This window comes from Stegostoma tigrinum, chromosome 26, assembly GCF_030684315.1.
Source record: "Stegostoma tigrinum isolate sSteTig4 chromosome 26, sSteTig4.hap1, whole genome shotgun sequence".
NCBI classification, from domain to species: Eukaryota; Metazoa; Chordata; class Chondrichthyes; order Orectolobiformes; family Stegostomatidae; genus Stegostoma; species Stegostoma tigrinum.
The window spans coordinates 8,960,714-8,974,094 of record NC_081379.1 but is presented as its reverse complement, the minus strand read 5'-3'; the positions used below and the strand labels follow the sequence as shown (position 1 = coordinate 8,974,094).

Genomic DNA, 13,381 nt, shown 5'->3' with positions numbered 1-13,381 from the left:
ATAAACATTTCCTCAGGATCTAGCCTGTTGAATTCCTTAAGTGTGTTGCATATTTCATATATAAGCCAGCATAAGTTGGTTGGTATGAGACAAACAATAATGAATTTGGAACTTGTTTTCCAACTTGCCATAGGTCATAACTATCCCAAACGAATAATGTGAAACAGTATCATGTTGAGAAAGGATCCCAGGACCAGACAATGATGTGAATGGTTAAGGTGTTAAACTAGGAAAATAAACAGTGGAATAGGGGCTGAAATAACTCTTTGGTGGCTGCCCTCCCGTCAGCAATCACCCTTTATTTATAAATACATAGCCTTTGACAATAGCACAGCCTCTCACTGAGTAGGGCATTCCCCTGGCTCAATATCCCTGACAGACATCCTTTTATGTCAGCCAGGGCTCGCTGATTGGACCATTATAATAACAGCACCAATCAGGGAACTCATATTCTATGAGCTGACCTTGCTTTAATCACTATAGGGACAACTGTAGAATTTATCCCTTTAAATGTGAGATGACGAGAATCTCGACCAGTATAATCCTAGGGAAAAGTGAGTGTTCACCAGTTTTGGCAGAGGGTCAAACTTATCCTCCTTTGACGTTAATGAACGAAGGGCAACAGGAGGAGAAAATGACCTATAGTGGGAAGCATGGGGGCATTAGATTGTTGAGAAAAATCTGTTCTGACACGCGAATTTAAAAGACCAACAACAAAGGCACATCTGAGAAACGGGAAAGGCAACTTTGCTACATTAAATCTGTTGGTTGCAGTCGACTGTGTACAGTTTACATTGTCATGGGCCCATTTCCTGCGGGAACTAAAAATTTGCAAGCTGTGAAATGTATTCCTGATTCTCAAAGGTAACAGCATAAAGGGAAAAAAAAACCTGTAAGTGATCCATCTAACATTACAACCCACATTAATCAACCCCAAGTGATTCTATTCTGCAAATTGCTATCCCCACAATAAACCAGGCATGGAATTTGAGTACTCAGGACGCTTCAGAATGTTGAGACTTGACTCATTGTCTGCGTTTTTAAAACTGATATTAGAAAGAGAAGCTCAAAGGAACAATGACAAATGTATGTAGGAATATTTGAAATGGAGGAGGAGAGCATTCAACACATTACATCTGTGCCAGCTGTAAAAACTTATCCAACCTTACAGAGCTATGGATCAAGTGATGGAAACTGGGAGTAAGTCTGACATTTGAAGTGCAGGTCCCAGTATTTTTTAAATGTGAGTGTTTCTACCGTTATTGCCCCTTCAGTCAGTGAGGCCCAATTTGGTCTGGGTGCAGTATTTCCCCCCACTTTCCCCTCTAAGTGGTCAACTAATTATTGTAAATCTGTAGAGGCCTGGTGGTTGAGTTCACGCGAAAGGAAATTGGTCTTTCAAAGAATAGTACAGTGCAGGAACAGAAATAACACAGTGTGGAGCTGGAGGAACACAGCAGGCCAGGCAGCATCAAAGGAGCAGGAAAGCTGACGTTCCGGGTCGGGACCCTTCTTCAGGCTCTCGGGCCCAACAGCACTGAGCCAAAACATGGTGATTTCCTAAACTGAATCCTTTTGCCTATACACAAAACTACAAGGAGAGATTGGACAAACTTGGGTGTTGAAGGCTGAGGGCGGCCTCATCAAAGTGTACAAAATTATGAGAGGCATGAACAGAATGGATAGTAGCAGTCTTTTTCCCAGGGTGGAAATGTCAGTAGCTAGGCAAGAGGGTTAATGTAGAAAGGGAAAGGTTAAAGGTGATGTGAGAAGCAATTTTTTTACACAGAGACTGGTAAATGCCTTGAATGCACTGCCAGTGGAGCTGGTAGACGCAGATACAATAGCGACGTTTAAGAGGCATCTTAGCAGACACATGAATCTCCAAACCAGCCAACATTCTAGTGAGCTGAAACAAAAACAAAAGTTGCTGGAAAAGCTCCGCAGGTCTGGCAGCATCTGTGAAGGGAAAAACAGAGTTAACGTTTCGGTTCCTTCCTCAGAACTGAGGAACTGAGAAACTCAGTTTTCAGTTTTTGTTTCTGATTTACAGCATCCGCAGTTCTTTTGGTTTTCATCCTAGTGAACTGTTTCTGTACCACCTCCAGAGCCTCCACATCCTTCTGGTGGTGTGGTGGCCAGAACTTTATACAATATTCCAAATGTGGCCGCACTAAAGTTCTATATAGCTGCAATGTGACTTGCCAATTTTTATAATCGGTGCCTGTACTGATGAAGGCAAGTATGTCGAATGCCTTCTTGACCACCTCACCTTATCCACTTGTATTGCCACTTCTCAGGAAACCATAGATCTGTATGCATAGGTACCTGTGTATGTTAAAACATCTAAGGGTTCTGCCATTTACTGTATACTTCCCTCCTTCATTAGGCCTTCCAAAATGTATCACCTCACATTTGTCCAGATTAAATTCCCTCTGCTGCTTCTCCACCCACGTCTCCAACCTCTCCATGTCCTGCTCTATCTGCTGGTAATCCTCACAGTCCGCAGCGCCCACACTCTTTGTGTCATCCACCAAGTTAATAATCAGGCCACCTACCTTCTACTCCAAATTATTTCTATAAATTACAAACAATAGGGGTCCCAGCACTGATCCGTGCAGAACACCACTGCTCACAGATCTCCAGTCAGGAAAACTCTTCATCTCCTATCAGCTTTATCCGGAATCCTCATGATTTTATTCACTTCAGTTTAATCTCCCTTCTGGATCCTCTATTTGAAAGAATACAATCCCAGTCAATTCAATCTTCCCTCCTCTTTGTCTGCCTTCCTCTAGTTTCCGAATTACCATTTTGATTTGGCATTGCCACAATATTTCTCAGTCATCGCTTCTCCTCAGTCATTACTATGCCAATCCTGCTGTGTTCACCACTGCATCATTCCATCAGCTCCTTCACTTCCTCCTGTTAGTCCCATCGCAAACTCGCCACATTTCCTCTCTCTCTCTCTGCAACTGGTGACTGTACTGTTTCATTCTCTTCTTGGCAACTTCCTTTCACACTTCCATAATTTTCACTGGGCACCCCTGTTGAGGTGGTTTTCGATGTTGGTCTTTCTCATCGCTCCACTTTGATCTCCCTGTCTCGTTAATCCCTCGTTGATGTCCCTCGCTTCTTGACGGTGACCAGGTTTCTTGTGTGGGAAGGCTGATCTCTCACCCATCTTGTAAATTCTTTCTGTCACACTTTCCTATCACATGACCCTCCTTTTGGTCACTATACCCAGAGCTAATCCATTAATTTGCATTTAGATTTTCACCCCCAATTTTTATACCTTCACTCAGATCCTCTTACTTAGGCTCAAACTAGCTCCATAGTTATATGATCTTCATATCCCTGCCTTCTAATGCTTTTGTCTAGCCATATTCTCATCATTCCCACTACATACTTCAACACCATCTGCAAACGTAGCTGAGCCAGGCATTTCCTCCATACTTCACAGAATCCCTACAACATGAAGGCGGGCCGTTTACCATATACCGACTCTCTAAAGAGCATTCCATCCAGACCCAGCCCCCTACCTCATCCCTGTGACCCTGCATTTCCTATGGCTGACCAACCCACACATCCCCTGGACGTTATGGGCAATTTAGCATGGACAATCCGCCTAACCTGCACATCTTTGGACTGTGGGAGGAAACCAGAGCACCCCGAGGTGACCCACACAGACGCAGGGACAGTGTGCAAACTCCACACAGACACCTGAGGGTGGAATAGAACCCAGGTCCTTGGCTCTGTGAGACAGCAGTGCTAACCACTGGGCTACTGGGCCACCCCAGTGTTTCCTTATTTTTCTGAATTTACATACATATGAACAAACAGATCAGGAGAACAAACAGGTCACTTGGCCCCTCCAGCCTGCTCTGTCATTCAATACATCGACTGCTGATCTAATTGTGGCTTTAACTCCTCATTTCTGCCACTGTGATTACTATTGATTCCCTTGTTCATCAACAATCTATTGATCTGTGCCTTCAAGCTACTCACTGACTCCACATCATCTGGGCTCTGGGGAAGGATGATCCAAAAACTCGCAAAGCTCTGAGAGAGAGAGAAAAAGGTCTCCATCTGAAATGGGAGACTGCTTGTTGATTGGTGTTAATAATTTGGTGAAGGATTGAATGCATAATTCAAATATATTCATCCTGTCCTTTCATGGCTGGGACAGAAAAGCATTTCATACAGCAGTTGGAAAGATTCTCCCTAGGCTCTTTGATCTGCTGCAAAGGAATACCAACTGTCCTGCTATTGTCTAATCAACCCGTTCAGAGACATTACGATAAACCTCTGGAGCAGGTGGGAGTTGAACTTTCAAGTTTCCTGGTTCAGAGGTAGAGATACTACCATTTCACTGCAAGAGCGCTAAGTCTAATAGTTCATTGCGTGGCAATTCATGGCCATCCGGGGATTCCCTACAGGGAATCTGGGATCCATGTGAAAACAGGGCAAATCATAGCTTGTCTTTTCAGTTATTGGTCTACATAAAAGATATAGAAAGAGAGTCAAGAGTCCATTTCCCATGTGAAGGTTCAACAAAGCCTGAGTAGCACTGCGTCTTCAGCAGCTGTTTGCCTCACCTTTTTCCTTTTACATTTCATGCCTGCCCCTGCACTTCTTCTCCCACGTCATTCTCCTGGCGTCTAGGATCTCCCAAACCCGGAATTGAAAGCTAAAAGCCTACTGCACCTGCTGTTCCCAGGCTGTCACTCACTTAAGTACTAACCAGGCCTGAGTTTGCTTCGCTTCACCAGATCGGACGAGATTGTCCATTTTCTGACCAGCATGGTGACCAAGAATTCTTTTTTACAGCACGGAATGAGGCCCATTGACCCATTGTGTTTGTGCTGGTCATCTTGTTTAATTGCAACTTTAACGCTCATCCCATGGCCTTGTACGCCATGGTGCTTCAAGTGTTCGTCAAAATACTTCTTAAAGGTACCAGCCAATTTGTTGCTGAGATAAACCGCAAATGGCATTAGATCTAGAAGTGGCCATTCTGCCCAAGTGGTCTGAGCTGATGATGATTTAATCCAGGTGAATCTCTGCCCTCACCTCTACACATAACCCTATCAACATTGTCTTCAATGCTTTTCTTCCTCAAATGTTTAGCTAATTGTTATTAACCTGAAGTACACTTTGTGATCAAGAATTCCACATTCTCACCTCATCCTGTGTGAAGAGATTTCACCTGAATTCTTGATTGAATTTGTCAGTAATTAATATCGTCTAATTTTGGAGTCCTGTACATGGAGGAGCATTTTCACTCCTTCGTTATTTCAAAGCCCCTTAACCTTCTCAGCTCTATTTGGGATATGATTCTGTGCTCTGCGTTGGCTTATCTGCCACTGCACAGAAGTGAGGAGGAATCAGGTTGATTGTAACCTCCTTGAGAAAGGCAAGATGCAAAACCAAGAATCCTGATAGGCATTGAGCTCTGCAGCAAAGCTCACACAGTTGTGTAGAGCCAGAACTGGGCTTAGCTGTGATGCCTCCACAGTCAAATAGTCTACTGCCATTCAGTGGTGTTTGTTCTTCACCCCCCCCCCACCCCCACCTTTTATTTATTCATGGGAAGCGGGCACTGCTGGCTAGACCAACACTTATTACCCATCCCTAATTGCCCAGAGGGACAGTTATGAGTCATACACATTTCTATGTGTCTGGAGTCACATGGAAGGCTGGCAGTTTCCACTCCCGAAAGGGGGAAAACCAGATGGGTTTTACAACCAACAATGGATTCATGGTCAACATTACACTCTTTATCGAATTCAAATTCCACATTCTGCTGTGGTAGGATTCGAACCCGTGTTCACTGGGACATTACCTGGGTCGTTGGACTCCACAGTAATACCACTAGGCCATTACATCCCCACAAGAGTGGGCTAACAACATGGATGGAGGGTCAGGAAAGAATGAAGTGTAGTGGGAATGTGAGCACAGAAACAACACAACAGGTTAATTTTACCAAGATAATAAAGTGAGAAGCTGGATGAACACAGCAGGCCAAGCAGCATCTCAGGAGATGCTGCTTGGCCTGCTGTGTTCATCCAGCTTCACACTTTATTATCTTGGATTCTCCAGCATCTACAGTTCCCATTATCACAGGTTAATTTTACCAACTGATTATCACAGAAAAACCTTAAACTATAAAGGCGATACTCCTGAAGGGATTGGGTAAGCTTCTCTAAATTTCTCCTGTTAAATATCAAGCTTGAAAAACATCAGCTGGAGATCTGCTTTTCAAGTCAGGTGGCAGCTTTCTGCCAGAGGTTTTTAAACGAATTTCATATTGTGCTTTAGTATCTCGAGAAAAAAGGGAATTTCAGAGCCGCTTTCACAAAGGTATAATTTTTCCTCCATTAAAACTGCATTACTTCATCTGGACATTTTATTTTAAAATTTAATGGGAAGACTCAAACAAAAAGAGATCTTTGCTATTTTCTCCTGGTCTTCTTGCCAGCAGCTGTTGTATCAATTTAAATCCTAGAAGTTTTATTAAAGCTATATTTTTCTGCTGCTGTGACCTGGGACAGAAGGTAATGTTTTCCATCACGTTTCCTGCTTAATGCCTCTTTAAATCATTTTAATAGATTGTGATATCTCGCGAAGTTGCCTTCACATTTAGCAAACTATCTGCATTTAGTGTTCTTTAGTATTTGCCCAAGGCTGAAATGCCTTTGCAATGCGATCAGGAAAGGAGGCAAATTTAAGCTCATGGCCGCTTGTTGGCCTCACGTACACTGTCGTTGACCAGAATGGTGTTTACAGTCCGTCACATTCGAATGGCCAATGTCCGTATTCATTCAGCAGATCTATTACACATTCACCTTCTCTCTATGGGTTTCCAACGCTGTCAAGACAGTGTTCAAATCAAATCTCTCACCAATTAATTTTAAGGACAGTATGGCGATTGTTCTTGAGGTAATATTTTTCAAGATGGCAGCAGGGTAGCAGTACAAAGTGAGGGTTCCTCAGTCCAGGACCCTGGAGCTCATCAACTCCATCCACTTCATTTTTCTTTCTATGTGTTTTTTCCTGATGCTTCCATTTATTACAGGACCTCACCTTTCCTCTACGACTTTGGCGGAAGACATCTTCTCCTCGCCCACTCCCAGCGATGACGTAGCTTCCTACTGTCCGGAATGTTGCTTGAGCTCTGGCACCCAGTGGGGTGGTGTCCCGGTGGTGGTTTCGTCCAGGAGGGGGCGAACTTGGCCTGTAATGACATTCTTGTCCTGGTGTGGAGATCTTCATCAATGGCTCCTGGGAATCCAACGGCCCAGGGTGAAGGTCTGCTCCCAGAGCAGAGGTCTCGGCGTTGCTAAGGAGGCAGGTTCCAGGTGTTCCAACTGCCCACCACAGAGGATCAGTCCTGGCATGAAGGTCACACCTTGGCATGCTGGTGTAGTCCCAGTGTGGAGCCTAGTCTCAGCTCAAAGGTCTCTCCTCAGCATGGAGGGGCAGTCTCGGACAGGCACTGCATGGTGGCTTTTGTTCGGCCCTGTGTGATGGCCTCAGCCCTATGTGACGGGTCTCAGCCTGGCGCTGTGTGACAGTCTCAGCCCTATGTAATGGTCTCGGCCTGGCTCTGTGTGACGGTCTCGGCCCTGTGTGATGGTCTCGGCCTGGCCATGTGTGACGGTCTCGGCCCGGCTCTGTGTGACGGTTTCGGCCCTGTGTGACGGTCTCGGCCCGGCCCTGTGTGACAGTCTCAGCCCGGCTCTGTGTGACGGTCTCGGCCCGGCCCTGTGTGACAGTCTCAGCCCGGCTCTGTGTGACGGTCTCGGCCCAGCTCAGTGTGATGGTCTCGGCCTGGTCCTGTTTGACGGTCTTGGCCCTGTGGAATGGTCTCGGCCCAGCGCTGTGTGACAGTCTCGGTCCTGTGTGATGGTCTCGGCCCGGCCCTGTGTGACGGTCTCGGCCCTGTGTGATGGTCTCGGCCTGGCCATGTGTGACGGTCTCGGCCCGGCTCTGTGTGACGTTCTCGGCCCAGCTCTATGTGACGGCCTCGGCCTGGCCCTGTGTGACAGTCTTGGCCCTGTGTGACGGTCTCGGCCCTGTGTGACAGTCTCAGCCCGGCCCTGTGTGACGGTCTCGACCCTGTGTGACAGTCTCGGCCTGGCCCTGCGTGACAGTCTCAGCCCTGTGTGACAGTCCTGGCCCGGCCCTGTGTGATGGTCTTGGCCCTGTGTGATGGTCTCAGCTCGGCCTTGTGTGACGGCCTCGGCCTGGCCCTGTGTGACGGTGTTGGCCCTGTGTGACAGTCTCGGCCCGGCCCTGTGTGACAGTCTCAGCCCTGTGTGACAGTCTCAGCCCAGCCCTATGTGACAGTCTTGATCAGGCCCTGTGCGACGGTCTCGGCCCTGTCTGACGGTCTCGGCCTGGCCCAGTGTGACGGCCTCAGCCCCGCTCTGTGCGATGGTCTCGGCCTGGCCCTGTGTGACGATCTCAGCCCTATGTGACAGTCTCAGCCCTGTGTGACAATCTTGGCCCAGCTCTGTGTGACGGTCTTGGCCTGGCCCTGTGTGACGGTGTTGGCCCTGTGTGACAGTCTCGGCCCGGCCCTGTGTGACAGTCTCGGCCCTGTGTGACAGTCTCAGCCCAGCCCTGTGTGATGGTCTCGGTCCGGCCCTGTGAGACAGCCTCGGCCCTATGTGACAGTCTCGGCCCGGCCCTGTGTTACTGTCTCGGCCCTGTGTAACAGTCTCCGCCTGGCCCTGTGTGACGGTCTCGGCCCGGCCCCGTGTGACGGTCTCGGCCCGGCCCGTTTGACGGCCTCAGCCCTGTGTGACAGTCTCGGCCCGGCCCTGTGTGACAGTCTCGGCCCGGTCCTGTGTGACAGTCTCAGCCCGGTCCTGTGTGACAGTCTCGGCCCAGCTCAGTGTGATGGTCTCGGCCTGGCCCTGTGTGACGGTCTTGGCCTGGCCCTGTGTGACGGTCTCGGCCTGGCCCTGTGTGACAGTCTCGGCCCGGTCCTGTGTGACGGTCTCGGCCTGGCCCTGTGTGATGGTCTCGGCCTGGCCCTGTGTGACGGTCTCGGCCTGGCCCTGTGTGACGGTCTCGGCCTGGCCCTGTGTGACAGTCTCGGCCCGGTCCTGTGTGACGGTCTCGGCCTGGCCCTGTGTGATGGTCTTGACCCGGCCCTGTGTGATGGTCTCGGCCTGGCCCTGTGTGACGGTCTTGGCCTGGCCCTGTGTGATGGTCTTGACCCGGCCCTGTGTGATGGTCTCGACCTGGCCCTGTGTGACGGTCTTGGCCTGGCCCTGTGTGACGGTCTCGGCCTGGCCCTGTGTGACGGTCTCGGCCCGGTCCTGTGTGACGGTCTCGGCCTGGCCTGTGTGACGGTCTCGGCCTGGCCTGTGTGATGGTCTCGGCCTGGCCCTGTGTGACGGTCTCGGCCCGGCCCTGTGTGACGGTCTCGGCCTGGCCCTGTGTGACGGTCTCGACCCGGCCCTGTGTGACGGTCTCAGCCTGGCCCTGTGTGATGGTCTCGGCCTGGCGCTGTGTGACGGTCTCGGCCTGGCCCTGTGTGACGGTCTCGGCCTGGCCCTGTGTGACGGTCTCGGCCCGGCCCTGTGTGACGGTCTCGGCCTGGCCCTGTGTGACGGTCTCGGCCTGGCCCTGTGTGACGGTCTCGGCCCGGCCCTGTGTGACGGTCTCAGCCCGGCCCTGTGTGACGGTCTCGGCCTGGCCCTGTGTGACGGTCTCGGCCTGGCCTGTGTGACGGTCTCGGCCTGGCCTGTGTGATGGTCTCGGCCTGGCCCTGTGTGACGGTCTCGGCCTGGCCCTGTGTGACGGTCTCGGCCTGGCCCTGTGTGACGGTCTCGGCCCGGCCCTGTGTGACGGTCTCGGCCTGGCCCTGTGTGACGGTCTCGGCCTGGCCCTGTGTGATGGTCTCGGCCTGGCCCTGTGTGACAGTCTCGGCCTGGCCCTGTGTGACGGTCTCGGCCTGGCCCTGTGTGACGGTCTCGGCCCTGTGTGTTGGCCTCAGTCCTGTTTTCCAGTGTATCCTGAACCCAGGAGCCGTTAAATGAACTCTGATGAACGTCTGCTTTCTTTTTCTTCTTATTTATGACTTCTGTCATTCAGATAGGCGCTGTGGTATGACAATTTACAAACCTTTTTGTAAATGTACACGTGACAATGATTTGCAATTCTATTCTCATGTTTGTTTGACACCTCAGAGCCCCATGCATCCATTATTCTGCTTTAGCTGCAGATGTAATTACCAATGCATTGGTAATATTCCTCAGGTAATAGGTTGAACGGTATTTTAAATAAATATAATGCCTTTAACCTTGAAAGATCTCAGTGCGTGTTAAATAGTGTGCCCACTAAATTACAGAGATGGCTGAAGTATGTTACATAATGTTCAATGTTCCGAATGTTACTTCTTACGTTGTTTTCTGAAAACACTGAGGGCAGGATTTTTGGAGGGAAGGCACGCACAAAATTTGAAGGGCTCCCAGCCTAGAGCCTACCCCTGAACAGTCCCTTTTAACCAGCTGGGTGGCCACGCATTAAAATTGGCAGCCTGGCTTCCATAATTAAATAAATAACTTGTGCTCAATTGATCTTGTTACTATACCAATTGAATGGGATAATACATTGCCCGTAAAAGTGTAGAATAAGAACTAAGAGCTGGAGTAGGCAGTTCAACCCCTCAGGCCTGCTTTACTGTTAATACAACCAGGGACATGAGACGCCTTCAAGGCAGAGATCGACAAATTCTTGATCTCACAAGGAATCAAGGGCTACGGGGAGAGTGCTGAGAAGTGGAGTTGAAATGCCCATCAGCCATGATTTAAATGGCGGAGTGGACTTAATGGGCTGAATGGCCTTACTTCCAGTCCTATGTCGTAAGGTCTTATGGTCTTATGGGCTGATCTCATCTCAACTCCACTTTCCTGCCCCCTCTCCATAAACCTTCAACCCATTACTAATTAAAAACCAACCTCCTCCTTAAATTTACTCAGTATTTCCACATCCACAGACACACGATCCCTTGAGTGAAGTAATTTGTCCTCATCTCTGTTTTAAATCTGCTCCTTCCTTATCTTAAAACTATGACCTCTCGTTCTAGGTTGCCCCACACGAGGAAACTTTTGCTCTACGTCCACTTTGACAATCCCCTTTAGCATTTATAGACCTCAGTTAAATCTCCTCTCATCCTTCTAAACCCTAGTGAGTAGAGGCCCAAACAGTTCTTAAGCAAAGGCTCAAAACACATCCCTGGATGGCCCATGCTTAAAATGGTTGGTTGGAGGGAGTGTTTGAGACCAAGTTTTAAAAAAGGGCAATGATAGAATGGGGAGAGGGTGGGACATGTGTGTCCTGGACAGATTAATACCCTTCATTCCTTCAAAATCCTCACTCCCCTCACCAAGCTCCTTGTATTCATCCCTGCTTAGAAGCCTGGACTTAACCTGCTTCTGACAGCCATCGTTCCTCCTCTTACTCTGAATTGTAGTCCTGGCAGTGCCCAGTACCATGCTTCAGGGCTGGCAGCTCACAGGAATCGTTGACCCAGCAACATTGAGAGCAGATAATAAAATGTGAGGCTGGATGAACACAGCAGGCCCAGCAGCATCTCAGGAGCACAAAAGCTGAAGTTTCAGGCCTGGACCCTTCATCAGAGAGGGGGCTGGGGTGAGGGTTCTGGAATAAATAGGGAGAGAGGGGGACGCAGACCGAAGATGGAGAGAAAAGAAGATAGGTGGAGAGGAGAGTATAGGTGGGGAGGTAGGGAGGGGATAGGTCAGTCCAGGGAAGACGGGCAGGTCAAGGAGGTGGGATGAGGTTAGTACGTAGGAGATGGAGGTGCGGCTTGGGGTGGGAGGAAGAGATGGGTGAGAGGAAGAACAGGTTAGGGAGGCAGAGACAGGCTGGGCTGGTTTTGGGATGCAGTGGTGGAGGGGAAGAGCTGGGCTGTGGTGCAGTGGGGGGAGGGGACGAACTGGGCTGGTTTTGGGATGCGGTGGGGGAAGGGGAGATTTTGAAGCTGGTGAAGTCCACATTGATACCATTGGACTGCAGGGTTCCCAAGCGGAATATGAGTTGCTGTTCCTGCAACCTTCCCACCCCAAGCCGCACCTCCACCTACTAGCCTCATCCTACCTCCTTGACCTGTCCGTCTTCCCTGGACTGACCTATCCCCTCCCTACCTCCCCACCTATACTCTCCTCTCCACCTATCTTCTTTTCTTTCCATCTTCTGTCCGCCTCCCCCCCGCTCCCTATTTATTCCAGAACCCTCACCCCATCCCCCTCTCTGATGAAGGGTCTAGGCCCGAAATGTCAGCTTTTGTGCTCCTGAGATGCTGCTGGGCCTGCTGTGTTCATCCAGCCTCACATTTTATTATCTTGGATTCTCCAGCATCCGCAGTTCTCATTATCACTGATACAACATTGAGAGCAGGGCTGTCCTCTTACACTCCTGTATAAAACAGTTGGGACCTGAAAGAGTTAATAAACAACATGCAGTAAACTCTGCGCATACAAAGGATACAAAGGTCTCTTTCTGGGATGAGCTCGCAAGTTCTCCAAGAGAGTTCTGTCTGTGTTTAGCTGAAAACATTTAGTACTGCAGTAATTGCTATTAGTTCTAACCAGATGATGTAATCATGTGTACATCGTCTCTACTCAAACCTGATAGTGTCACTAAAGACCATCATTTGTCTTGGGTGCAGTGTAAGTATTTATTAAATGATATGTAGAGTCACATATTCACAGAGATCTAGAGCACGGAAGTAGACTCTTCAGACCAACGTCCCGGTGTTATCCAGTTTTCACATTTAAACTCACCATATTTACCTGTGTTTAGTCCATATCCCTCCATTCCTATCCCATCCATGTACCTGTCTAAATATTTCTTCAAATTGAACTGGCCTTCACCACAACAGCTGGCAAGCCCATTCCAGAGACTCACCACCTTCTGAGTGAAAAAAGTTGCCCCACTGGACTCTTTTGCATCTCTTCCCTCTCACTTTAGACCTACGCAATAAACACACATCCTGTTTAAACAGGATTGGGCCTGTCTTGTGCCAAAAACATAAGTGTGCAAATCATTCCCACACGGTATCAGTAGCTTCGGCAGATACCAGCAATGAAAGACTGGTGCTGGTGTATCTATCTAAGGTATCCCAGAAGATTCCAGCAGAAACCAACATATGCCCTTACCCACCCAATTTATCATTGTCTGCAGCGATTTAGTGGAGTGAGATGAGATTCTCTGTGGTGTGTGCCAATTGTTCTTAACACTCACAAGGATAAGAAGAGGCTCCTTTGGCTCCAGAAGATGAAGGAATTACACCAAAGACCGAAGGAATTGAAATTCAAATAAAGAAGAGAGAAAGACCATACGA

General features: G+C 48.8%; 1 protein-coding gene across 6 annotated transcripts in view; it reads left to right on the top strand.

The window, feature by feature from the left end:
- The window catches only part of wscd2 (WSC domain containing 2), a 543,379-nt gene that overhangs the window by 349,072 nt on the left and 180,926 nt on the right, over positions 1–13,381 (top strand). The gene's annotated exons all lie outside the window — the stretch shown is intronic.